This window comes from Macaca thibetana, chromosome 3 (assembly GCF_024542745.1).
Source record: "Macaca thibetana thibetana isolate TM-01 chromosome 3, ASM2454274v1, whole genome shotgun sequence".
In the NCBI taxonomy this organism is placed as follows: Eukaryota; Metazoa; Chordata; class Mammalia; order Primates; family Cercopithecidae; genus Macaca; species Macaca thibetana.
The window spans coordinates 138,577,924-138,602,687 of record NC_065580.1 but is presented as its reverse complement, the minus strand read 5'-3'; the positions used below and the strand labels follow the sequence as shown (position 1 = coordinate 138,602,687).

The window sequence follows — 24,764 nt, the reverse complement described above, 5'->3', positions numbered from 1 at the left end:
GGCAAAAGTGGCCACTTCTAACAATCAAGGCCCACATGACGTCTGAGTGCCATTATCTGTCTCCTCCACTGGGGAATGCATAAGCTCCTTAAAGGCAAGGATTATGTTCAGGAAAAGACTTCAAACCAGACCCAGAAAACTGAGTACTAGTGAAAAACTACATTTCACTATGTTAAAATGAAGAACGGCTGATCAACAGAAGACACCTTAAAGAAAGCGGAATAATAGGTTAAAAGCTGGGAGAAGATATTTGCAATAGACATGAAGGATTAAAATCAGCAATATATAAAGAGCCCTAAAGATCAACAAAAAATAAAGCACCAAGAACCCTACTGAAAAACTGGCAAAAGACATGAATATTTCACAGAAAACACATATGCCAATAAACGTAAGAGGAGATAGTCAGCAACGGGGCTGAGGGACCTAGAAACCAAGTTCCCAAAGATTCCATTTTCTACTCATTCACTTGGCCAACAGCAAATGTTGGTAAGACTGTGGAGTTGCAAGACACAGTACACTGCTGGTGAAGTGGATACTGGGATAAGCACTTCATTCATGAAACAGTCTAGCAATAGCTACGAAAGATGAACATTGCTGAGCATGGTGGCTCTCTGTCATCCCAGCACTTTGGAAGGCCAAGGCGGGTGAATTGCTTGAGCCCAGGAGTTCAAGACCAGCCTGGGCAACATGGTGAAACTCCATCTCTATCGGAAAAAAAAAAAAAAAAAAAAAAAAAAAAAAAGAGCTGGGCATGGTGGTGTATGCCTGTAGCCCCAGCTACTTGGGAGGCTAAGATAGGAGGATCACACGGGCCTGGGAGGCAGAGGTTGCAGTAAGCCGTGATCACACCATTATACTCCAGCCTGGGCAACAGAGCAACATTTTGTCTCAAAAAAAAAAAAAAAAAAGTTGAACATTTATTTACCCTATAACCCAGCAAAATACCACTCCTAAGTTTATATTCTTACATACGTATGATAGGAGACATACATGGAAATTTTGGAACAGAATGCTTACAATACCAAAAACCTGGAGGCCGGGCACGGTGGTTCACGCCTGTAATCCCAGCGCTTTGGGAGGCTAAAGCAGAAGGATCACTTGAGACTAGGAGTTCAAGACCAGCCTGGGCAACACAGTGAGACTGCCTCTACACAAACTTTAAAAATCAGCTGGGCATGGTAGCCTGTGCCTGTAGTCCCAGCTACTCCGGAGGCTGAAAGGGAAGGATCCCTTGGACCCAGGAATTTGGGGCTGCAGTGAGCCATGATCATGTCACCGCACTCCAGCTGCCTGGGTTACAAGGTGAGACACTTTCTCTAAAAAAAGAAATAGGCTGGACGTGGTGCCTCACGCCTATAATCCCAGCACTTTGGGAGGCCGAGGAGGGCGGATCACCTGAGGTCAGGAGTTTCAGACCGGTCTGACCAACATGGAGAAACTCTGTCTCTACTAAAAACACAAAATTAGCCAGGCATGGTGGCACATGCCTGTAATCCCAGCTACTCAGGAGGCTGAGGCAGGAGAATCACTTGAACCCAGGAGGCGGAGGTTGTGGAGAGCCGAGATCACACCACTGCACTCTAGTCTAGGCAACAAGAACGAAAACTCCGCCTCAAAAAAAAAAAAAAAAAAAAAAGAGAAAGAAAGAAATACACATGTAAGATAAACGAAAAAAATGAAAGAAAGGAGATAATGATTACCTCAGCGTAAGAACAGAAAACAAGTTCAAATGAAATGATTGGATGTTCTAAGGGGACCTGATAAAACAGAAAACTTTTTAAAGTTTTTTAAAATTAAAAAAAAAAAGATTAGATGTATACTTTTGTTTCATGATCCCAGCTTTTGTTTTGGGTGCCTAGATTGCCAGAGCTTACTACATTTATTAAAAATAACTTACTAAATAAGGAAAAGTAGGTCAGGCATGAACACTGAGGAGTATGTACTAATCAATCTTGTTTTCAGCTTAGCTGATAAGGCAAACACCAAAGGGACTGCTGAATTCATCTTTGTACTCCAAGTGCCAAGCACAAGCCCTGGCGCACAGAATTTCGGGAGGCATTTGGGGAATGAATCAGTGCTCTTCTCTCTAGCCCATGGCCTCATTTCCTGTTGGCCTCTTAATACCTTCAACACGTCTGAGGCCAAACGCATCTTCCTTCCTCATTCTCCTTTTCCCCCTGGATTTCCCCAGGCGGCCAAGAGAAAAATCTCAGACTCTCAGTCCTCCTCAGCCCGCTCCCCCAGGCCTAGCAGCTGCCTGCCCTCAACTCTGAAGCCCCCTGCTAACACCTGGCCGGGACCCTTATGCCTCTCACTTTAATAAATACTCCCTCCTCGCCAGGTGCAGTGGCTCACGCCTGTAATCCCAACACTTTGGGAGGTCACAGTAGGTGGATCACCTGAGATCAGGAGTTCGACACCAGCCTGGTCAACACAGGGAAACCCAATCTCTACTAAAAATACAAAAATCAGCCAGGCGTGGTGGCAGGTGCTTGTAGTCCTAGCTACTCGGGAAGCTGAGGCAGGAGAATCACTTGAACGCGGGAGGTGGAGGTTGCAGAGCTGAGATTACGCCACTGCACTCCAGCCTGGGTAATAGAGCTAGACTCCATCTCAAAACAAACAGACAAGCGCTCCCTCCCAAACGGCTTCTCCAACTCTGCTTTCTCCCTCTCATACATCTCAGATAGAAGGCGGGGGGGCGGGGCGGGTGACAAGATTAAGCTTCCTGAACTACCATTCTGATCTTGTTTTTTACACACCTCCCCTGGATCTCTAGAATGAAATTCAAATTCCTTAGGCTGATAGTCAAAGTCGATCACAATACGGCCCCTCCCTTGCTATCAACAATATTTGCTGGTGCCCTTCCCTTCCATCCCCCCTCATGTATACCTCCCCCACCACAATCCCCCTCCAGAGTGTAAGTGATCCAGAGTAGTTTAATCTACTACTCCCATCTGCACCAGGGTGTCCCCACCCCCATGACTCTGCTCCGCCCTGAATCCCACCTACTTGGTCCCCTGTCCTGACCTTACCCACCCCTTTATGGCCCAATTTAAACAGCACTTTCCACGATGCCTGGATGTGCCCAGCAGAAAGCAAACACCCTCTAAATTAGCCAGGCGTCAAGGTGTGCACCTGTAATCCCAGCTACTCGGGAAGCTGAGGCACGAGAATCTCGAGCCTGGGAGGCGAAGCTGCAGTGAGCTGAGGTGGCACCACTGCACTCCAGCCTGGGTGACGGAGTGAGACTCTGTCTCAAAAAGTAAACAAGCAAAACAAAATAACAACAAAACGAATGAAAGAAAACACCCTCTTATCAACTTCCTTATCAGTTCTCTATGTTCACTTTATCTCTTCGACTAGACTATGAGCAACCGAGGGCAAAACCACTTATCTGCCTCTCCCCATGAAGCAGCTGGCATGGTGTAAGAAGACTGTCACAAAGTGAATAATCCAGTCTAACCCATTCCACACGCTCCAGTGTGCTCCTTTGAAATGTCCCTCACGAGGCCAGGCACAGTGGCTCAGGCCTGTAGTCCCAGCACTTTGAGAGGCTGAGATGGGAGGATCACTTGAGGCCAGGGGTTAGAGACCAGCCTGGACAACATACAGAGACACTGTCTCTAGATAAAACATTAGTCGGGTATGGTGGTAGGCACCTCAGCCACTCTGGAGCCCAGGAATTTGAGGCTATGGTGAACCATGATCACTCCACCGCACTCCAGCCCGGGCGGCAGCAGCAGACCCCAACTCAAAAAAATAATAAATAAAATACCCCTCATGGAAATCTCCTAAAATCCTTCCGCTCCCGAGTCTTGGCATGGCCCACATAACCCTCCCTGCTCAGCCCTCTGCCTGCTTTTCCAGCTTCCTCTACCACATACTAAGCTACTTACAGTAGCCCAGCTGTGTCCCGGTAGCTTCATGACTTTGCAAACGCTGACTCCTCTCCCAGACGACTGTGCCCCACTTTCTAAGTCCTACTCCTCCTTCACAACCCCCCTCAACTACCACCTTCCAGGAGCCTTCCTGACCTCCCTCTAGCCCTCCCCTTTCTGGATGTGGGTAGGAGGGCCTTGTGCTTTCCCCAGCTCAGTATATGTCACACTGACAATACTTTGTCACTGACTCTGGTTTGTCTTTTCCACCAAACAATGCGCTCCCAAAAGACAGAGATCTTGTCTGGCACCCAGTAAAGGTTTATGCAACAAAAGAAATGAAAACTGCCAGTTCAAATGCAGAAATCGTGACTTGTGTCTTCCATCCCATAAAGCACGTCTTAAAGTGGAAAGCATCTTCTAAGACTAGTTAGTGAAACAGGAGAAGCAGCTGGCAAGACGCCACTGCAATTTATTTGAGACAGGTGGCAATCAACAGTCAACTTCCAGGGCGCACGTTTATCCTGCAGACCTCAAATTCCACCCTCCCCAATCCTCACCTTCTCTGCACTAGATAGAGAAGGCAGCAAGGTCAAGTCCCCATGGCTCTCACCTTTTCTCTCTGGAGAGCTGGCACAAACCGTCCCTTCTGGATGAAGACACCAGCTCCTTAGGAAGAATGACTTGTTTGAGTTCCCATCTTGATACAAACCACAAACAACAAAAACCGGGCAAATCTGAAAGCTTGCTGACTCAGCGACACAAATTCCAAGGCACCTTTGCCAACTAGGAAGAAGATGATCAGGTTTTAAATTAAACAGCAGTTAGTAAAAAACAAAGGTACAGATGTTGGATCCGTGTGCTGTGCCTGGGGACTGAAAATCACCAGATTTATTTTCCAATAGCCTGGGCGGAGCAGAAAGTACAATAGTCTTCGTCCACCCACTTAACAATCAAGGAGATAGTTGAAAAAAACAACAAGCAAACAAAACCCTGAGCCCTTTTTAAAAGTTTTTTATTATTATTATTTTTTGGAGACGGAGTCTTGCTCTGTCACCCAAACTGGAGTACAGTGGCATGATCTTGGCTCACTGCAGCCTTCGCCTCCCAGTTTCAAGCAACTCTCCTGCCTCAGCCTCCTGAGTAGCTGAGATTATAGGCATGCGTCACCACACCTGGCTATGAGCCCTTTTCTTTAAAAAAAGAAAAAAAAAAAGTTTGTTTTTTTGTTTGTTTTTTGAGACAGGGTCTCCCTCTGTCGCCCATGCTGGAGTGCAGTGGTGTGACCATAGCTCACTGCAGCCTCCAGCTCCTGGGCTCAAGCGATCCTCCTGCCTCAGCCTCCCAAGTAGCTGGGACTACAGGCACCCACCAACACGCCCATCTGATTTTTTACAGAGACAGTGATCTCAGGAATCTTCTTGTTTCCCAGGCTTGTCTCAAATTCCTGGACTCAAGTGATCCTTCCACCTCGGCGGCCCAAAGGGCTGGGATTACAGGCATGAACCACCGTGCCTGGCCTGAGCTTTTTCCACAGAAAGCCCTAAAAGGACTTCATAAGCCAGTCTGGCAGCTAAGCATCCAGGAAATCAACACACCAGAGACGGTAAATATTTAAGGTCACAGAGCAACCGAATCAGAGGGCTTGCTATCCAGATGGCTTAAGTAAGCCCGGATGGTGGCCACCAGAAAGTCTACCTTCTAGAGCGCTAGAGGAGCTAGGAGGGCATGCAGAAATATTCTGAGTTTCTCAAGGGTCCAGACGTCTGTACACATGCTATTTATTTCCATCGCTGTTGGCGCTTAGAGAAGTGGAGCCAGCTTGGAGGAGGAGGGCAGCTGGCTGAGACAGTCGCGATGAAAGCGCAGCTCCAGAAAAGGGAACCGAGTTCTAAATCTTTTTCGGCACCCCTTAAGGACCCCAAAAAGTGACCCAGGGCCCCAGGAACTCCCGGGAAGGCTCCCCACAGGAGAGCAGGGAAGCAGAGTTAGGAAGCAAACTCCTCCAAAGTACAACCCATGGCCCAGTGAGTCCCTTCACCTGGGGGTAGACCCCAGCAGGACCCACCCCTCGTCAGGGAGCCAGTGGCAATCTCGTCACCGCCTCCTCCGGGTACTTTGGGAAGGGGTGCGCTCCTCCCGAGCGACCCGGACTCCCGGGAGCGGCGCCCCTCCGCCTGCGAGTCCCTCAGCCTTCACCCGAACGTCCTCTCTCGCACCTGGCACCCTGTCCCGTCCAAAGCTCCCGGCGCCTCCCAAGTCCCCCAACTCCCGCCCTCAGGACCTTGATCCCGGAGACCGATAGCCCCGACACCCCAGATCTCCCGGGACCCCCGGGTGTCGCCGTCGCCCCCCCTCACACCCACGCCCGCCCCCTTCCGGTCCCAGCTAGGCTCCAGCTCCCCGCGCCACCCCACGCCCCCGGGACCGCAACCCTAGCGACGCGCAGGTGGCCTGCCCGCCCTCTCACCAAGGCTGAGGAGGACGAGGGGACGGGACGGAGGGCACCACCGCGCTCAGGCTGCAGCTCCGGAACGGCCTGGGCAGGGCTCTGGCTGTGGGTCCGACTCTCAGGAGAAGGCAGCCAGAGTGAAACTCAGCGTCGCAGCTTCCGAGCGCGCCGCTGCGCATGCCCGGGGCGTGCGGCCTTCTGGGAAATGTAGTCCCGGTGGGGCCCAGGGGGCGGGCGGGAGGCGGGGCTCGGGGCTCGGGGCTCAACCCAAGGCGCACCTGCTCCGGTGTCTGTTTTCTTCCTTCACCTGTTCACTCATTGACTTATTCCTTCAGTAATTACTGACTTAATTTTAACTAGTTTTTACTAGTACATACATGGTGCCAGGTCATGTGCTACTGTGTTTCCCTTTTTTGTTTTTAAAATTAATTTTATTTTTCTTTTTGTACAAATGGGGGTCTTGCAGCGCTGCCATGTTGCTCAGGTCAATCTCAAACTCCTGGCCTCAAGCGATCCTCTTGCTTCAGCCTCCCAAAGCACTGGGATTGCAAGTGTGAGCCATCGAGCACAGCCTTTTTAAATTTAAATTTTTGTCTTTTTCTTTTCTTTTTTGTTCTTTCTTTCCTTTTTTATTTATTTGTAATATTTATTTATTTATTTTGCTACTGTGTAGTGGGAGTGTGGGAGTGAATAAGTGAATCAGAAATGGTTTCTCGGCTGGGCGCAGAGGCCGATGCCTGTAATCCCTGCACTTTGGCAGGCGAAGGCCGGCGGATCACCTGAGGTCAGGTTCTAGACCAGCCTGGCTATTCTTGGCAAAATCCCGTCTCTACTAAAAATCCCCAAAAAAATTAGCCAGGCGTGGTGGCTTGTGCCTGTAATCCCAGCTACTCTGCAGGCTGAGGCAAGACAATCACTTGAACCCTGGAGGTGTAGGTTGCAGTGAGCTAAGATCGCGCCATGGCACTCTAGCCTGGGCGACAGAGAAGGAATCCCTCTCAGGAGGAGGAGGAGAAGAAGAAGAAGGAGAAGGAGGAGGAGGAGGAGGGGGGGGAGGAGGAGGAGGAGGAGGAGGAGGAGGAGGAGGAGGAGGAGGAGGAGGAGGAGGAGGAGGAGGAGGAGGAGGAAAATAGAAAAAGAAAAGAAAAGGTTTCTCGCCGGGCGCGGTGGCTCACGCCTGTAATACCAGCACTTTAGGAGGCCGCTGGGGCCAGATCACGAGGTCAAGAGATTGAGACCATCCGGCCGGGCGCGGTGGCTCAAGCCTGTAATCCCAGCACTTTGGGAGGCCGAGACTGGCGGATCACGAGGTCAGGAGATCGAGACCATCCTGGCTAACACGGTGAAACCCCGTCTCTACTAAAAAATACAAAAAACTAGGCGGGCGAGGTGGCGGGCGCCTATAGTCCCAGCTACTCGGGAGTCTGAGGCAGGAGAATGGCGTGAACCCGGGAGGTGGAGCTTGCAGTGAGCTGAGATCCGGCCACTGCACTCCAACCTGGGCGACAGAGTGAGACTCCGCCTCAAAAAAAAAAAAAAAAAAAAAAAGAGATTGAGACCATCCTGGCCAACATGGTGAAACCCCATCTCTACTAAAAATACAAACATTAACTCGGTGTAATGGCGCGCGCCTGTAATCCCAGCTACTCGGGAGACTGAGACAGGAGAATCACTTGAACCCCGGAGGCGGAGGTTGCAGTGAGCCGAGATCCCGCCACTGAACTCCAGCCTGGGCGACAGAGCAGGAATCTGTCTGAAAAAAGGAAGAAAGAAAGAAAGAGAGAGAGAGGAAGGAAAAAAAAGAGAGAGAGAGAGAGAGAGAGAGAGAGAGAGAGAGAGAGAGAAGGAGGAAGGAAGGAAGGAAGGAAGGAAGGAAGGAAGGAAGGAAGGAAGGAAGGAAGGAAGGAAGGAAGGAAGGCAGGCAGGCAGGCAGGCAAGCAGGCAAGCAAGCAGGCTAGGTTGGTTTCTCTCCTGGGAAAGCTTCGTATCTAGTTGGAAAGTTAGGCACTTAAACATACAATTACAATATAGTGGGGAAAATGTTTGGATAAAGGAGGGCACAGAAGGATACGCCTAACTTGGGAGTGGGGAGAAGACATCACAAGACAGATAAAGGCTATGTGGGTTTTTCAGTCCATAGAGAAATTTGCCAGTTGGAGCACAGGCAAGCTCTTGTAAAGCAAGAGAGATGTGAAAGTGCCTCATGCACTCTGGAGGCAGCCCAACGTTCCTGGTGGCCAGGACAGGGGACACATGGAGGGAAGGGAGTGAGGAAGGAGAAAATGCACTAGGCTATGGCAGGATCTGAGGAGTATGGGGAGAAGCCAGGGTAAGATTGTGATGAACTTTAGATAATGTGAGTGTTCACACATGTGTGCACATACTACATATGCTGAATATTATGTATACAGTTTCAGTGGGATCAAGTTTCTGTGAATCTTGGAGGACCATGCACCCAGTTAGAGATACTTACCTGGAATGACATTATCCTAAGGTCATTGATCCTTTATCAGGGTTACTCGGGAGGCTGAGGCAGAAGAATTGCTTGAACTGGGGAGGCAGAGTTTGCAGTGAGCTGAGATCATGCCATTGCACTCCAGCCTGGGTGACAGAGCAAGACTCCGTCTCAAAACATATATATATATATACAAAAATTAGCTGAGTGTGGTGACACATGCCTATAATCCCAGCTACCCGGGAGGTGAGGCAGGAGAATCACTTGAACCTTGGAGGCGGAGGTTGCAGTGAGCCGAGATGGCGCCATTTCACTTCAGTCTGGACAACAAAAGTGAAACTCCATCCCAAAAAAAAAAAAAGGAAAATAAAATAAAAATCTGACCTCAGGTAATCTGCCCGCCTCAGCCTTCCAAAGTGCTGGGATTACAGGTGAGGGCCACTGCATCCGGCCAGAGTTCCATTTTTATAACCTGAAAAGACGGACTATTTTTATTTGGGCAAAATAAAGAGTTCTGGTTGTGAAAAGAAATAAAATAGGGCAGTATCAAGAGGGAGAGTGGGGGGCATGGACTTTTATATCTTTGACAGGAGAGAGAAGAGTGTGCTGACTTCTGAAATTGCAGCAGGGTGTCTGCCCCCTGGGAACCTGGAAATGAGGGAAACAGGCTTGGCCACTTGCAAAGTGAACTTGAAACTAATATATGTAGCAAAGGATCAGAGACAAAAGAACTGCCTGGCAGGAGGGGGCTGGTTAAATAACCCCAGAGCACTAGGCAGCCCTAGAAGGAATGAGGAAGACTCACAGTGCCCTAGATCTATAGTTAAGCCAAAAAGGAACTTTGAGCAAGGCAAGGTGGCTCATGCCTGTAATCCCAGCACTTTGGGAAGCGGAGGCAGGCGGATCACCCGAGGTCAGGGGTTCGAGACCAGTCTGGCCAACATGGTGAAACCTGTCTCTACTAAAAATACAAAAATTAGCCAGGTGCGGTGGTGCACACCTGTAATACACCTACTCAGGAGGCTGAGATAGGAGAATCACTTGAACCTGGGAGGCAGAGGTTGTAGTGAGCCAAAATTACACCATTGCACTAGCCTGGTTGACACAGTGAGACTCGGTCTCAAAAAAAAAAAGGAACTTTCAAAATAGAGGGTAGAGAATATAGGAATATGCACCCATTTGTGTTTTTTAAACAATTGCATACAATAAAGAAGAAAGTTTCTGGGAAGAGACCCAAGAAGCCCTCAGAAGGTAGGGGGATAAGCTGAAGAATTTTTAAAGATTTTATTTATTTATTTTTTGATACAGTGTCTCCCAGGCTGGAGTACAGTGGCATGATCATAGCTCACTGCAGCCTCGACCTCCTGGGTTCAAGTGATCTTCCTGCCTCAGCCTCCTGAGTAGCTGGGACAACAAGTGTGCACCACCATGCCCGGCTGATTTTTGTATTTTTTGTTGAGACAGGGCCTTACCATGTTGCCCAAGTTGGTCTCAAACTCCTGGGCTCAAGCATTCCTCTTGCCTCAGCCTCCCAAAGTGCTGAGATTACAGGCGTGAGCCACCCACCGCGCCTGACTGAATTCTTAAAGATTTAGAGAGGGTTGTCGGCCTGGGGCGGTGGCTCATGCCTCTGATCCCAGCACTTTGGGAGGCCAAGGTGGGAGGATCACCGAAGGTCGGGAGTTCGAGACCAGCCTGACCAACATGGGGAAACCCCGTCTCTACTAAAAATACAAAAATTAGCCAGGCGTGGTGGTGCATGCCTGTAATCCCAGCTACTGGGGAGGCTGAGGCAGGAGAATCTCTTGAACCCGGGAGGCAGAGGTTGCAGTGAGCCAAGATCGCACCATTACACTCCAGCCTGGGCGACAGAGTGAGACTCAGTCTCTAAAATAAATAAAATAAAATAAAATATAAAATGAAATGAAATAAGGCTCTTTCCTCTCTGGCAGTATCCCCACTCCCCACAACACACACAGTAGGGCAGTTTACCACTGGCATTCTTGCATAAAGGTCCACAGCCTAAGGGGCAGTGGTAGGAGCAGCAGCAGGAAGTGTTCCTGGCAGGAGCTCTTTGTCTGAAATTTTCTGCCTAGAGATGGTGTCTTTTTTTTTTTTTTTTAAACTCCTCAAAGGCTGAGGTTTATTCAACACACCCAGGCCACCAGCGCTCTGAAGCAACTGAAAATGAATGACGTGGCCCAAGAAAGAATGTGACTGTTGGCCACACAATGGGGAGTGGTGTTGAGCAAAGAAATTTAGATTCTAATACCCATAATCCCAGCACCTGGGGAGGTCACACTCGGAGCTTGAGCTCAGGAGTGTGAGACCAGCCTGGGCGACAAGGCAAGACCCCATCTCTACAAAAAACAAAAAAATTAGCCAGGTGTTGTGGGATACCCCTGTGGTTCCAGCTACTTGGGAGGATGAGGCAGGAGGATCACTTGAGCCCAGGAGGTCCAGGATGCAGTGAGCTATGATGACACTACTGTGCTCCAGCCTGGGTGACAGGGTGACATCCTGTCTCAAAAAAAAAAACAAAACAAAACAGAACAAGTGGGGGCGGGGCACGGGTAGAGCGTGTTTGCAAACTATTGGAACTTTTCCACCAGTTGATGAATGAACGGCGAGCACGTGTACCTTACTTTAGATTTGCCACAAGGGAACCGGTGAAAAGGATGAGCCTTTTATTTGGTTTTTGAGATGAGGTTTCACTCTTCTTGCCCAGGCTGGGGTACAGTGGTGTGATCCTGGCTCACTGCAACCTCTACCTCCCATATTCAAGTGATTATCCTGCCTCAGCTTCCCAAGTAGCTGGGATTACAGGCACGTGCCACCACGCCCGGCTAATTTTTGTGTTTTGAGTAGAGATGGGGTTTCGCCATATTGGCCAGGCTGGTCTTGAACTTCTGACCTCAGGTGATCCGCCTGCCTCAGCCTCCCAAAGTGCTGGGATTACAGGTGTGAGTCACCGTGCCCAGCAGGGTGAGCCCTTTCAAAACATGTTCCAAGGGGCTGGGACTTACATAAGATAATTCTCTGGGGAAGACTGGGAAGACTGGTTTACTCCACAGGGCTGTAAAGCACCCTTTTTTTTTTTTTTTCTTTTTCTTTTTTTTTTTTTTTTGAGACAAAGTCTCTCTGTGTCGCCAAGGCTGGAGTGCAGGGGCGTGATCTTGGCTCACTGCAACCTCCGCCTCCTAGGTTCAAGTGATTCTCCTGCCTCAGCCTCCTGAGTAGCTGGGATTACAGGCACCTGCCACCACACCTGGCTAATTTTTTTTTTTTTTTTTTTGTTTTTTTTTTTTTTTTTTTTTTTTTTGAGACAGAGTCTCGCTCTGTCCCCCAGGCTGGAGTGCTGTGGCACGATCTCGGCTCACTGCAAGCTCCGTCTCCTGGGTTCAGGCCATTCTCCTGCCTCAGCCTCCCGAGTAGCTGGGACTATAGGCGCCCGCCACCGCACCCGGCTAATTTTTTGTATTTTTAGTAGAGACGGGGTTTCACCGTGGTCTCGATCTCTTGACCTTGTGATCCGCCCGCCTCGGCCTCCCAAAGTGCTGGGATTACAGGCGTGAGCCACCGGGCCCGGCCTTTTTTTGTAGTTTTAATAGAGATGGGGTTTCGCCATGTTGGCTGCAAAGCCATCTTGCTTTTCTTTGTTGTGCAGGTCACACCTGGGTCCTGAGCAGGGGCCATCATCGGAGACACCAGGTGATGTCCATTCATCAGAAATAATGAGCAAAGCAGCTGTGGCTTCTAATCAGACCATCCCTCTAGGGTGTCAGATGGAGGCCAATTAGTGGAGGCACTAGACAACCAAATTCTGCCTTTCCAAGCAAAACACCAGCAAATGCTCTAGCCCTTAGCATTGATGCTGGAACCCAGTGTCTTGCTTTTACTTGGATTTTCATGATCTTCTCTTGCTCTGGGCGAGCTGGGGGCTGGTTCTAGGATCAGAACCTTCAGAGGCACTAAGAAATGCCACCTGGAGTGGAGTTAAAGAATTTCTTTTTTCTTTTTTCTTTTTTTTTTTTAACTCCTCCTGCTATTGTCAGAGGCGGGTGAACCAGAGCAACTCCATTTTGAATAGGGGCTGGATAAAATGAGGCTGAGACCTACTGGGCTGCATTCTCAGATGGTTAAGGCATTCTAAGTCACAGAATGAGATAGGAAGTTGGCTCAAGATATAGACCTCACTGATAAAACAGGTTGCAGTGATGGCCGGGCGCAGTGGCTCACGCCTGTAAGCCCAACACTTTGGGAGGTTGAGGCGGGCGGGTCACGAGGTCAGAAAATCGAGACCATCCTGGCTAACACGGTGAAACCTCGTCTCTACTAAAAATACAAAAAATTAGCTGGATAAGGTGGCATGCACCTGTAGTCCCAGCTGCTCGGGAGGCTGAGGCAGGAGAATGGCCTGAACCTAGGAGGTGGAGCTTGCAGTGAGCCGAGATCTTGCCACTGCACTCCAGCCTGGGCAACAAAGCAAGACTCCATCTCAAAAATAAATAAATAAAATAAATAAATAAATAATAAATAAATAAATAAAACAGGTTGCAGTGAAGAAACCGGTTAAAACCCACCAAACCCAAGATGGCGACGAAAGTGACCTCTGGTTGTCCTCACTGCTATGCTCCCACCAGCACCACGACAGTTTACAAATGCCACGGCAACGTCAGGAAATTACCCTATATGGTCTAAAAAGGGGAGCATGAATAATCCACCCCTTGTGTAGCATATCATCAAGAAATAACCATAAAAATGGGCAACTAGCCACCGTCGGGGCTGCTCTGTCTATGGAATGGCCATTCCCTTATTCCTCTACTTTCTTAATAAACTTACTTTCACTTTACGGACTTGCCCTGAATTATTTCTTGCGTGAGATCCAAGAACCCTCACTTGGGGTCTGGGTAGGGACCCCTTTCCTGTAACACCATCATTCTCAAGTTTAGTTTAGTTTTGTTTTGTTTTACAGACAAGATCTCACTCTGTTGTCCAGGCTAGAGTGCAGTGATGTGATCACGGCTCACTGCAGCCTGGAACTCCTGGGCTCAAGAGATCTTCCCACCTCAGCCTCTTAAGAGTGCTGGGATTATAGGCTTGAGCCACTGCATCCAAACTCAGGCCTTTTTTTTTTTTTTTTAATATAAATTCCTTTTTTTTTTTCTTTTTGAAAGGGGGTCTTGCAGTGGCTGGATCATATCTCACTGCAGCCTCCAACTCCTGGGCTCAAATGATCCTCCCGCCTCAGCCTCTGGAGTAACTGGGACTACAGGCACTCACCACCATGCCTGGCTAATTTTTATATTTTGTTTGGTAGAGATGGGGTTTCACTATGTTAGCCAGGCTGGTCTCTAACTCTTGGGCTCAAGAGATCCCTCCACCTCAGCCTCCCAAAGTGCTTGGATTACAGGTTAAGCCACTGTGCTCAGCCCGAATTGATTCTTTTTTTTTATTTCACTTTTCCCCCTGTGATACAGCCCCAGGAGATCCTCAAATAAATTCTTAAAACAGTCTTATGACTCTAATGTCAGAAATCTTATCTACAGGAACAATGGTATGCAATGGTCAGGAACTAGTGCCACCTGACTTTTAGCAACAAGGAAGTGGGCCAAAATGCAGCCTGATTAATGCTTAATTATAACTCTGTTTCTGTCCAGAACCCAGCACACAGTTCTTGTCACTCCTGTGGGGATAGTTTCATTCTCATTGTAAATGAATATTCTGATGCATTGGTTTGGGATATATAGATTGTTCAAGAAAAGGGATCAAGCCTGGTGCAGTGGCTCACACCTGTAATCCGAACACTTTGGGAGGCTGAGGTGGGTGGATCACCTGAGGTCAGAAGTTCAAGACCAGCCTGACCAACATGGCAAAACCCCCATCTCTACTAAAAATACAAAAATTAGCCAGGCGTGATGGTACGCACCTGTAATCCCAGCTACTCGGCAGGCTGAGGCAGGAGAATCGCTTGAAACCCGGGAGGCGGAGGTTGCAGTGAGCCAGGATTGCGACATTTGCACTCCGGCATGGCCAACAAGGGCAAGAATCCACCTCCAAAAAAAAAAGAAAGAAAGAAAAGAAAAGAAAAGCACGCTTGGTGACTGTGCTAGGTTTTTTCAGATAAGTTTTTTTTTGTTAAATAAGAGCAATTTTGTTTAACTTGGGGGTTATTTAAAGATTGTTTCAAAATGTGGATTTAGGAAGGAAATAGAAACAAGGTGGGAAGAAGACCAGTAAGTAGGAGAGATGTGAAGAAAAGTTATAAGTATGAGGATATATTTTTGGTAAAGAAAGTTGAAAAGAGAGTAATTTTTCATTTTGCATAAGAGAAGACTTTGGCCAAAATCAAGAGGAAAGGAAAGTAAATTTCTGTCCTAAAGTAGATTGCTAATATAAAAAAAGATGTATAGGAGAAAATTGAAGGTTTAAGGAAGTTGTAGGTTTGTGGAAGATTAATCTCATGAAAGGAATTTTGTGTGTGATTAAGCTGGCTGAAATTAGAAGGGGATTATTTATAAGATTTTTGGCCGGGCGTGATGACTCATGCCTGTAATCCCAGCACTTTGGGAGGCCAAGGCGGGTGGATCACCTGAGGTCAGGAGTTCGAGACCAGCCTGGCCAACATGGTGAAACCCCATCTCTACTAAAAATACAAAAATTAGCCAGGTGCAGTGGTGCGCACCTGTAATCCACCTACTCGGGAGGTTGAGGCAGGAGAATCGCTTGAACCTGGGAGGCAGAAGTTGTGGTGAGCCAAAATTGCACCATTGCACTAGCCTGGGTGACACAGTGAGACTTGGTCTCAAAAAAAAAAAAAAAAAAAAGCCATAAATATTTATAAGATTTACTAAAAATTGAACTTTCTTTTCTTTTTTTAAATTTATTTACTTTTTTTGAGACACTTTTGCTCCGTTGCTCAGGCTGGATTGAAGTGGCGTGATCTCGGCTCACTGCAACCCCCGCCTCCCCAGTTCAAGTGATTCTCCTGCCTTAACCTCCTGAGTAGCTGGGATCACAGGTGTGCACCACCAGACCCGGCTAATTTTTGTATTTTTAGTAGAGATGGGGTCTCACCGTGTCGGTCAGGCTGGTCTCAAACTCCTGACCTTGTAATCTGCCTGCCTTGGCCTCCCAAAGTGCTGGGATTACATGTGAGCTACTGTGCCCGGCCCAAAATTGAAGTTTGTTTTTTGAGGCAGGGTCTTGCTCTGTCACCCAGGCTGGAGTGCAGTTGCATGATCATAGCTCACTGTAGCCTTAATCTCCTGGGCTCAAGTGATTCTCCCACTTCAGCCTCCCAAGAAGATAGGACTACAGGTGTGCACCACCACACCTGGCTAATTTTTACTTTTAGTAGTGGTGAGGTCTTCCCATGTTGCCTAGGCTTAAAACTGAGCATTAATATCAAAAGTACACTGATGGATTCAAGACCACAATTTGGGCCCCTATGTTGGAACCACAGGGTTTTTGTGGACCATTGATCTGCCCTTTACAAGAAAATTGGAGAATGGTGTAAACCTGGGAGGCGGAGCTTGCAGTGAGCTGAGATCCGGTCACTGCACTCCAGCCTGGGTGACAGAGCGAGACTCCGTCTCAAAAAAAAAAAAAAAAAAAAAAAAAGACTTTTCTTTACCTTTTAGGTAACTGGCCTAGGAAACAGAGAATCTCTGTTTCATCAAGAATATTGGCCAGGCACGGTGGCTCACGCCTGTACTCCCAGCACTTTGTGAGGCCAAGACGGGCAGATTACCTGAGGTCAAGAGTTCGAGACCAACCTGGCCAACATGCTGAAACTCCGTCTCTCCTTAAAATACAAAAATTAGCCGGTGTGGTGGTGAGCACCTGTAATCCCAGCTACTTGGGAGGCTGAGGCAGGAGAATTGCTTGAGCCCAGGAGGCAGAGGTTGCAGTGAGCCGAGATCACACTACTGCACTCCAGCAAGGGTAGCAGAGCAAGACTCTCCTCAAAAAAAAAAAAAAGTATTTATTGTGCTTTGTGTCTTTGAAATCTTTTCTCACTTTGGTTTTATTTCACAATGACCTGTGATCCTACTTTGATCAAGCGTTTTAAAACTTTGATATTTGACAAACTTTTCAAAAATCACAATTAAGGCAGACACAGTAGCACACGCCTATACTCCCAACACTTTGGGAGGCTGAGGCAGGAGGATTGCTTGAGCCCAGGAGTTTGAGACCCACCAGGGCAATATAACAAGATCCCATCTCTACAAGAAGTAAATAAAATTAGCTGCACATGGTGGCACATACCTGTAGAACCAGCTACTGTGGCAGCTAAGGTGGGACAATTACTTGCTCCAAGAGTTCGAGGCTGCAGTGAGCTATGCTTGCGTCCATGCACTCCAGCCAGGGTGACAGAGTAAGACCCTATCTCAAAAAAAAAAAAAAAAAAAAGCCGGGCGCGGTGGCTCAAGCCTGTAATCCCAGCACTTTGGGAGGCCGAGACGGGTGGATCACGAGGTCAGGAGATCGAGACCATCCTGGCTAACACGGTGAAACCCCGTCTCTACTAAAAAAAAAATACAAAAAACTAGCTGGGCGAGGTGGCGGGTGCCTGTAGTCCCAGCTACTCGGGAGGCTGAGGCAGGAGAATGGCGTGAACCCGGGAGATGGAGCTTGCAGTGAGCTGAGATCCGGCCACTGCACTCCAATCTGGGTGACAGAGCGAGACCCCGTCTCAAAAAAAAAAAAAAAAAAAAATCAAAATTAAGCATTTTTGACCTCAAACTAACTTTAGGATGTTAGTTCAGGAGGACTCCTGAACCTCTCAAAGGATCTGCAAAAAAAGAAATATTAAACCAATTGGGCCTATCTGATATATTAATTTATATGAGGCTGGGCACAGTGGCTAATGCCTGTAATCCCAACACTAGGAGGCCAAGGCAGGAAGATTGCTTGAGCCCAGGAGTTTGAGACCAGCCTGGGCAAAATATCGAGACCCCCGTATCTACAAAAAAATTTTTATTTATTTATTTATTTTTGAGACGGAGTCTGGCTGTTGTGGGCCAGGCTGGAGTGCAGTGGTGCCATCTCGGCTCAATGCAAGCTCCATCTCCCTGGTTCAAGTGATTCTCCTGCCTCAGCCTCCTCAGTAGCTGGGATTACAGGCACGCACCACCACACCCGGCTAATTTTTGTACTTTTAGTAGAGACGGGGTTTTGCCATGTTGGCCAGGCTGGTCTTAAAGTCCTGACCTCAGGTGATCCACCCGCCTCGGCCTCCCAAAGTGCTGGGATTACAGGAATGAGCCACTGCGCCCAGCCAAAAAATTTTAAAAATGTAAAAATAAAATAAAAAATAAGGCTGGGCATGGTGGCTCACGCCTGTAATCTCAGCACTTTGGGAGGCCGAGGCGGGCGGATCACAAGGTCAGGAGTTTGAGACCATCCTGGCTAACATGGCGAAATCCCGTCTCTACTAAAAATACAAAAAATTAGCCAGGTGTGGTGGCAGGCGCCTGTAGTCCCAGCTACTTGGGAGGCTGAGGCAGGAGAATGGTGTGAACCTGGGAGGTGGAGCTTGCAGTGAGCAGAGATTACACCACTGCACTCCAGCCTGCGCAACAGAGTGAGACTCTGTCTCAAATAAATAAATAAATAAAATAAATTATAAGAGAAGGATTGGCAAAATAAGAAATATTTCACCTTGGCCGGGCGCGGTGGCTCAAGCCTGTAATCCCAGCACTTTGGGAGGCCGAGACGGGTGGATCACGAGGTCAGGAGATTGAGACCATCCTGGCTAACACGGTGAAACCCCGTCTCTACTAAAAAATACAAAAAAACTAGCCGGGCGAGGTGGCGGGCGCCTGTAGTCCCAGCTACTCAGGAGGCTGAGGCAGGAGAATGGCCTGAACCTGGGAGGCAGAGCTTGGAGTGAGCTGAGATCCGGCCACTGCACTCCAGCCTGGGCGACAGAGCAAGACTCCATCTCAAAAAATAAATAAATAAATAAATATTTCACCTTGAGATATATTTATATGGGTATGTTATTAATATATTCAAAAATTATAAAACATATCTAGAAATCTGATGTATCAGTCAATTTTGGTTCACAAATAACATTCTTGTCAATTATGTCATCATTATGATGGACTCAGACCAGGTTTTGGCCATGGCCACTTGAAGTCTTCATGTCCACACTTAATTGCCTTAGTCTAATGTCTTTCTGAAAGCTTCTTGCCGGCAATTATAATCCCAGGGAGTTATGTCTTCAAGGAGCTTCATGGAAAGAATGAAGTCTGACAAGTATGGGTTTCTAATAACTGTGAGTTCACACTATTGAACTAAATTTCCAAAACTTGGCCAGGCACCGTGGCTCACGCCTGTAATCCCAGCACTTTGGGAGTCCAAGGTGGGCGGATCACCTGAGGTTGGGAGTTCGAGACCAGCCTGACTAACATGGAGAAAACCCGTCTCTACTAAAACACACACACACACACACAAATTTAGCTGGGCGTGGTAGCACATGCCTGTAATCCCATCTACTCGGGAGTCTGAGGCAGGAGAATCACTTGAACCCGGGAGGCCGAGGTTGCGGTGAGCTGAGATTGTGCCATTGCACTCCAGCCTGGGCAATAAAAGCGAAACTCTGTCAAAAAAAAAAAAATTCCAAAACTCGAATGAAGAAACTGATGGGTTTGTGAAATTGCTAATACAGATCAGAGCAAGAATTACTTACAAGACTGAATGAACTGATGAAAAAGAATTATGAATCTTTTTTTTTTTTTTTTGAGATGGGGTCTCACTCTGTCGCCCAGGCTGGAGTGCAGTGGTGTGATCTCAACCTCCGCCTGCCAGGTTCAAGCAATTCCCCTGCCTCAGCCTCCCAAGTAGCTGGGATCACAGGCACCCGCCACCATGCCCAGTTGATTATTTTTATTTTTATTTTTTTTTGTGACAGTGTCTCGCTCTGTCGCCCAGGCTGGAGTGCAGTGGCCGGATCTCAGCTCACTGCAAGCTCCGCCACTGGGTTTACGCCATTCTCCCGTCTCAGCCTCCCGAGTAGCTGGGACTACAGGCATCCGCCACCTCGCCCGGCTAGTTTTTTGTATTTTTTAGTAGAGACTGGGTTTCACCGTGTTAGCCAGGATGGTCTCGATCTCCTGACCTCATGATCCGCCCGTCTCGGCCTCCCAAAGTGCTGGGATTACAGGCTTGAGCCACCGTGCCCGGCCGATTATTTTTTTTTTAAGATGGAGTTTCGTTCTTGTTGCCCAGGCTGGAGTGCAATGGTGCGATTTCGGCTCATTGCAACCTCTGCCTCCCAGGTTCAAGCGATTCTCCTGACTTAGTCTCCCTAGTAGCTGGGATTACAGGCATGTGCCACCATGCCCCGCTAATTTTGTATTTTTAGTACAGAGGGGGTTTCTCCATGTTGGGCAGGCTGGTCTCGAACTCCTGACCTAAGGTGATCTGCCTGCCTAGGCTTCCCAAAGTACTGGGATTACAAGCGTGAGCCACCAAACCAGGCCGTTGTTTTTTTTTTTTTTTTTCACGGCAGGGTCTTGCTGTGTCACCCAGGTGAAGTGCAGTGGTGTGATCATGGCTTGCAGCAGCCTTGAATTCCTGAGCTCAATCGATCCTCCCACCTCAGCCTCCCAAAGTGCTGTGTTACAGGTGGGAGCCACTAGACCCTGCTGAATTATGGATTTTTAAGTCTGCTTTATGTCAAACATTGCGGGTTCTTTTAATATTGTTTTCCAGATTTAAGGAAACTTTTTTCTTTTAAGCTTTGTATAATTTATAGTAATTTGGTAAAGTACTTTTGAAAACAAAAATGAAAATATTTGCTTTTCTTCTCTACCTGAACCCGCCAGAATTTAGAAGCAATTTATGATTATTCTTATTTTTACAGCAACATGGTTATTTGCATAGGTTCAGTAAGAATCTGTTCTCTGTCCAGGCACAGTGGCTCACACCTATAATCCCAGAACTTTGGGAAGCCGAGGCAGGCAGATCACTTGAGATCAGGAGTTCAAGACCATTCTGGCCAACATGGCGAAACCCTGTCTCTACCGAAAATACAAAAATTAGCCTGGCGCGTTGGGCATGTGCCTGGAATCCCAGCTACTAGGGAGGCTGAGTCAGGAGAATCATTTGAACCTGGGAGGTGGAGGTTGCTGTAAGCCGAGATTGTACCACTGCACTCCAGCCTGGGTGACAGAGTGAGATTTTGTCTCAAAAAAAAAGGAGGGCCAGGCATGGTGGCTCATGCCTGTAATTCCAGCACTTTGGGAGACCAAGGGGAGCGAATCACAAGGTCAGTTCAAGGTGACTCTAGGGAGAAAAATTATGTTTCAATAGAAAAATGATAGTTTACCTGTTATTATAGTAATGTTCACTGTTTGAGTTATTTATCTACCTGTAGACTGGATTAGATTCTGGATTCTTCTAGTTTTCTCTAATGTCTGGCTACAATCTCTAATTAAGAATGAGAACTGGCTGGGCGCGGTGGCTCACACCTGTAATCCCAACAACTTGGTAGGCCGAGGCAGGAGGAGCACTTGAGGTCAGGAGTTCAAGACCAGCCTGGTCAACATGCTGAAACCCCATCAGTACTAAAAAAATAAAATAAAATTAGCCGGGCATAGTGGCATGCCCCTGTAATCCCAGCTACTTGGGAGGCTGAGGTGGGAGGATGGTTTGAGGCAGAGAAGTCAAGGCTGTAGTGAGTTATGATGGCGCCACTGCACTCCAGCCTGGGCAGCAGAGTGAGACCCCATCTCAAAAAATAAACCCACACCCAAAGTGTTGGTTTACAGAGGTTTTCCAGTGCAATAGGAAGTTTCTGGAAACTTTAGGGAAAGAGGAGGACTAAGCAATGGAGTCAAGAGAATCCTTAGTGGTTTTCCACAACCTTTCATTTCTAGTCTAGTTCCCCTAGGAGGCAGGTAGGCCACGCCCTCTGACATTGCTGCTGGAGGCCGTGGCTCCTGGCAAAGGCCCAGGGAAACTATCCTGCTGAGGCCCATCTGGAGCTGGCGGGGAGCTGACACTCAGGGTCACATCTTAGTCATAACTCCTCCCCTCCCCTGACACAGCCACTTCCTCTTTCTGCTGAGGACAGAAGTTGAATGAAGGACAAGCTCTCAGAATGTTGCAACCCCAAAGAACTTGAGTACGAGGAAGAGACGTGTGTTTATTGCGGGAACTGTTCCCTGGTGTGTCCTGGCTCATAGAACAGCTCCAACAACACGTGCTCGGATGCCAAGGGTGCCATGAAGACCAATCCTTGCTATAATCCTGATGGAAAGAACTTCCCTGTCTGAACAGAGGGTGGTGGTAAGTAAACGGATTGTCAGGGGTAGAAGCACCCAGTGGACTCCAAGCCTGGAGCGTTTTGCCGGAGACCTCTTGCGTGAACCATGATTCCACCAAGGGCTCAACTCATTCCCCCAAGCAGTCATGTCATCCCCGTATACAGATGAAGCCACCTGCCAAGCTAGAAGTGGCAGGAAGAGGCCAGGTGTGGTTTGTGGCTGCTTGGGCAGTTGAGGCAGGAGGAACGCTTGAGTCCAGAAGTTGGAGTCCAGCCTGAGCAACACAGCAAGACCCCATTTCAAAAAAAGAAAAGAGTGGCAGTTAGGACTAGGACCTGGGGATATGGCTTCAAGGATGTTTCCGAGCCTCCAGGCCACATTCTCTGCCTTTCCAGTTGATCATCTCGACAGGGAAAGCCTACCGGCACATGCGTGCCCAGATGGGCCAGCATCTCCCTTATCCAGCCCATGAGGCCTCCCTCTCCAGGCCAGGCCCCACTCTTTACTAGGCATTGAGGCCTTCCATGCCCTCAGGGTACAGATTCTCCCCCTTTCTCTCCCCTCCCCCCTTTTTGAGATAGTCACATTGCAACACCCAGACTGGAGTGCAGTGGCATGATCTTGGCTCACTGCAACCTCTGCCTCCTGGATTCAAGTGATTCTCCTGCCTCAGCCTCCCCAGTGGCTGAGACTACAGGCACTCACCACACACCCTGCTAATTTTTATATTTTTAGTAGAGACAGGTTTTGCTATGTTGGCCAGGCTGGTCTTGAACTTCTGGCCTCAAGTGATCCACCTGCCTCGGCCTCCTAAAATGCTGAGATTACAGGTGTGAGCCACCACACCCACTTCCCCATGGTTGAGGATTTGCTTCTGGATCACCACCTCCAGGAAGCCCACCTCCCCAACCCCTAGGCAATTTTATTTTTTGAGAGGGTCTTGCTCTGTCACTCTGGCTAGAGTACAGCAGGAGGCAGCAAGGCTGGGACCTGGGCAGTGAGCACAGCTCACTGCAGCCTCGAATTCCTGGGCTCAAGTAATCCTCCAGCCTCAGCTTCCCAAGCAGTTGGGACTACAGGCATGTACCACTGTGCTCGGCTAATTTTTGTATTTTGTAGAGATGGGGGTCTCACCATGTTGCTCAGGCTGGTCTTGAACTCCTAGGCTCAAGCCATCCTCCCACTTTGGTCTCCCAAAGTGCTGGCCCAAATTACAGGCCTGAGCCACCATATCTGACCTTTTTTGAACCCCAGCCTGCTACTCCCCTACAGACAGATCACACCACAACCTGCTTGGGCCGCGAGTGGCTCACCTGCAACAATCCCTTTGTGTCGCAAGTCCCTGGCTCAGGGACTTAACCTTAACCACTCAAATCACCTGGGGACTTTTTTTTTTTTTTTTTTTTTTTTTTTTTTTTTTTTTGAGATGGAGTCTTGTTCTGTTGCTCAGGCTGGAGTGCAGTGGCACGATCTCGGCTCCCTAAAACCTCTGTCTCTCTCAGGTTCAAGCAATTCTCCTGCTTCAGCCTCCCAATTAGCTGGGATTGCAGGCACCCACCATCATTCCCAGTTAATTTTTTGTGTTTTTAGTAGAGACGAGGTTTCACCATGTTGGCCAGGCTGGTCTTGAACTCCTGACCTCAGGTGATCCACCTTCCTGAGCCTCGCAGAGTGCTGGGATTACAGGTGTGAGCCACCACGCCCACCCCACCCGGGGATTTAAGATGCAGATTTCTGGGTCTGGGATGGGGCTTCTAAGTGATATGGTTCCAACAAATGCTCAGGTGAGGTCAACGTTCACAGACCACACTTAGAGTATCAAAGGCCTTCCTGCTCTGAGTAGGTCCAAAGCTACCCAAACATTGCTCTGAATGCACTATAGACATGTCTATACCCAAGTCAACATGCTGGAGCCCCTTGCCCTCAGCCAGACAGCAGGCTAGAGATAAGCACCATGCCAGTTGCATCTGAGCATCTTTCAGCTTTCAGTTTATGCCTAATCCTGCTCAGTAGGTGCCACCCCATGTGGCCCACAAGGACTGGCAGGCTCATAGCAAGTAGCCGGCCAGGCTGGGATGCCACAGTGAAAGTGAACTTCCCCGAGTGAGAATGGCTTGAGTTTGGGGCAAGGCTGGAGCCAGCTACTGTGGGAGGCTTCTCATCCCTCAGGGGTACCATAAACACCTTCCCCAAAGAAGGTGGCACAAGCTCCCTGGGTACCCCTCTTGGGGCACCATTCCCTTACTAAGTACTCCTAGGGACTATGGCCAATACCTGGGTGGAGGGAAGCAGCCTGTTTAGGGAAAGCGACAAAGGTGGGGGGAGGTTGAGAAGCAGCTCCCCTCAGTGACAGTGAGGCCTCACATCTATAATCCCAGGGCTTTTGGAGGCCAAGGGGAGAGGATCACATGAGGCCAGGAGTTCGAGGCCAGCTTGAACCAGTTCCTACCAAAAATACAATAAGCTGGGCATAGTGGTTCATGCCTGTAGTCCCAGCAACTCAGGAGGCTCAGGCAGGAGGATTACTGGAGACCAGGAGTTCCAGGTTGCAGTGAGCTATGATTCTACTACTGCACTCCAGCCTGGGCAACAGAGCCAGACCTTTCCCTCTCAAGAGGGACAAATCAAAAGAAACCCAAAATCAAAGCAGTTTCTCAGCCTTCCTGAGGCCTCCTACCCCCAAAGCAAAAGTGCCT

The 24,764-nt window shown here is 48.5% G+C and overlaps 2 protein-coding genes across 5 annotated transcripts in view; one reads left to right on the top strand and one right to left on the bottom strand.

Moving 5' to 3' along the window:
• DTX2 (deltex E3 ubiquitin ligase 2) overlaps positions 1-6,533 on the bottom strand; it is a 47,272-nt gene extending 40,739 nt beyond the window's left edge. For 2 of the 4 annotated variants that reach the window (XM_050783710.1, XM_050783715.1), the window contains exons 1-2: positions 6,352-6,498; positions 4,495-4,667 (exon numbers count right to left, since the gene is read on the bottom strand). The gene's annotated coding sequence lies outside the window, so the exon portion shown is untranslated. Of the gene's footprint in view, positions 1-4,494; positions 4,668-6,351 lie in introns of all 4 variants that reach the window. The other 2 variants (XM_050783713.1, XM_050783711.1) reach the window with 2 other exon arrangements.
• Positions 1-24,764, top strand: part of TMEM120A (transmembrane protein 120A) — a 436,474-nt gene that overhangs the window by 57,640 nt on the left and 354,070 nt on the right. The window lies entirely within an intron of this gene.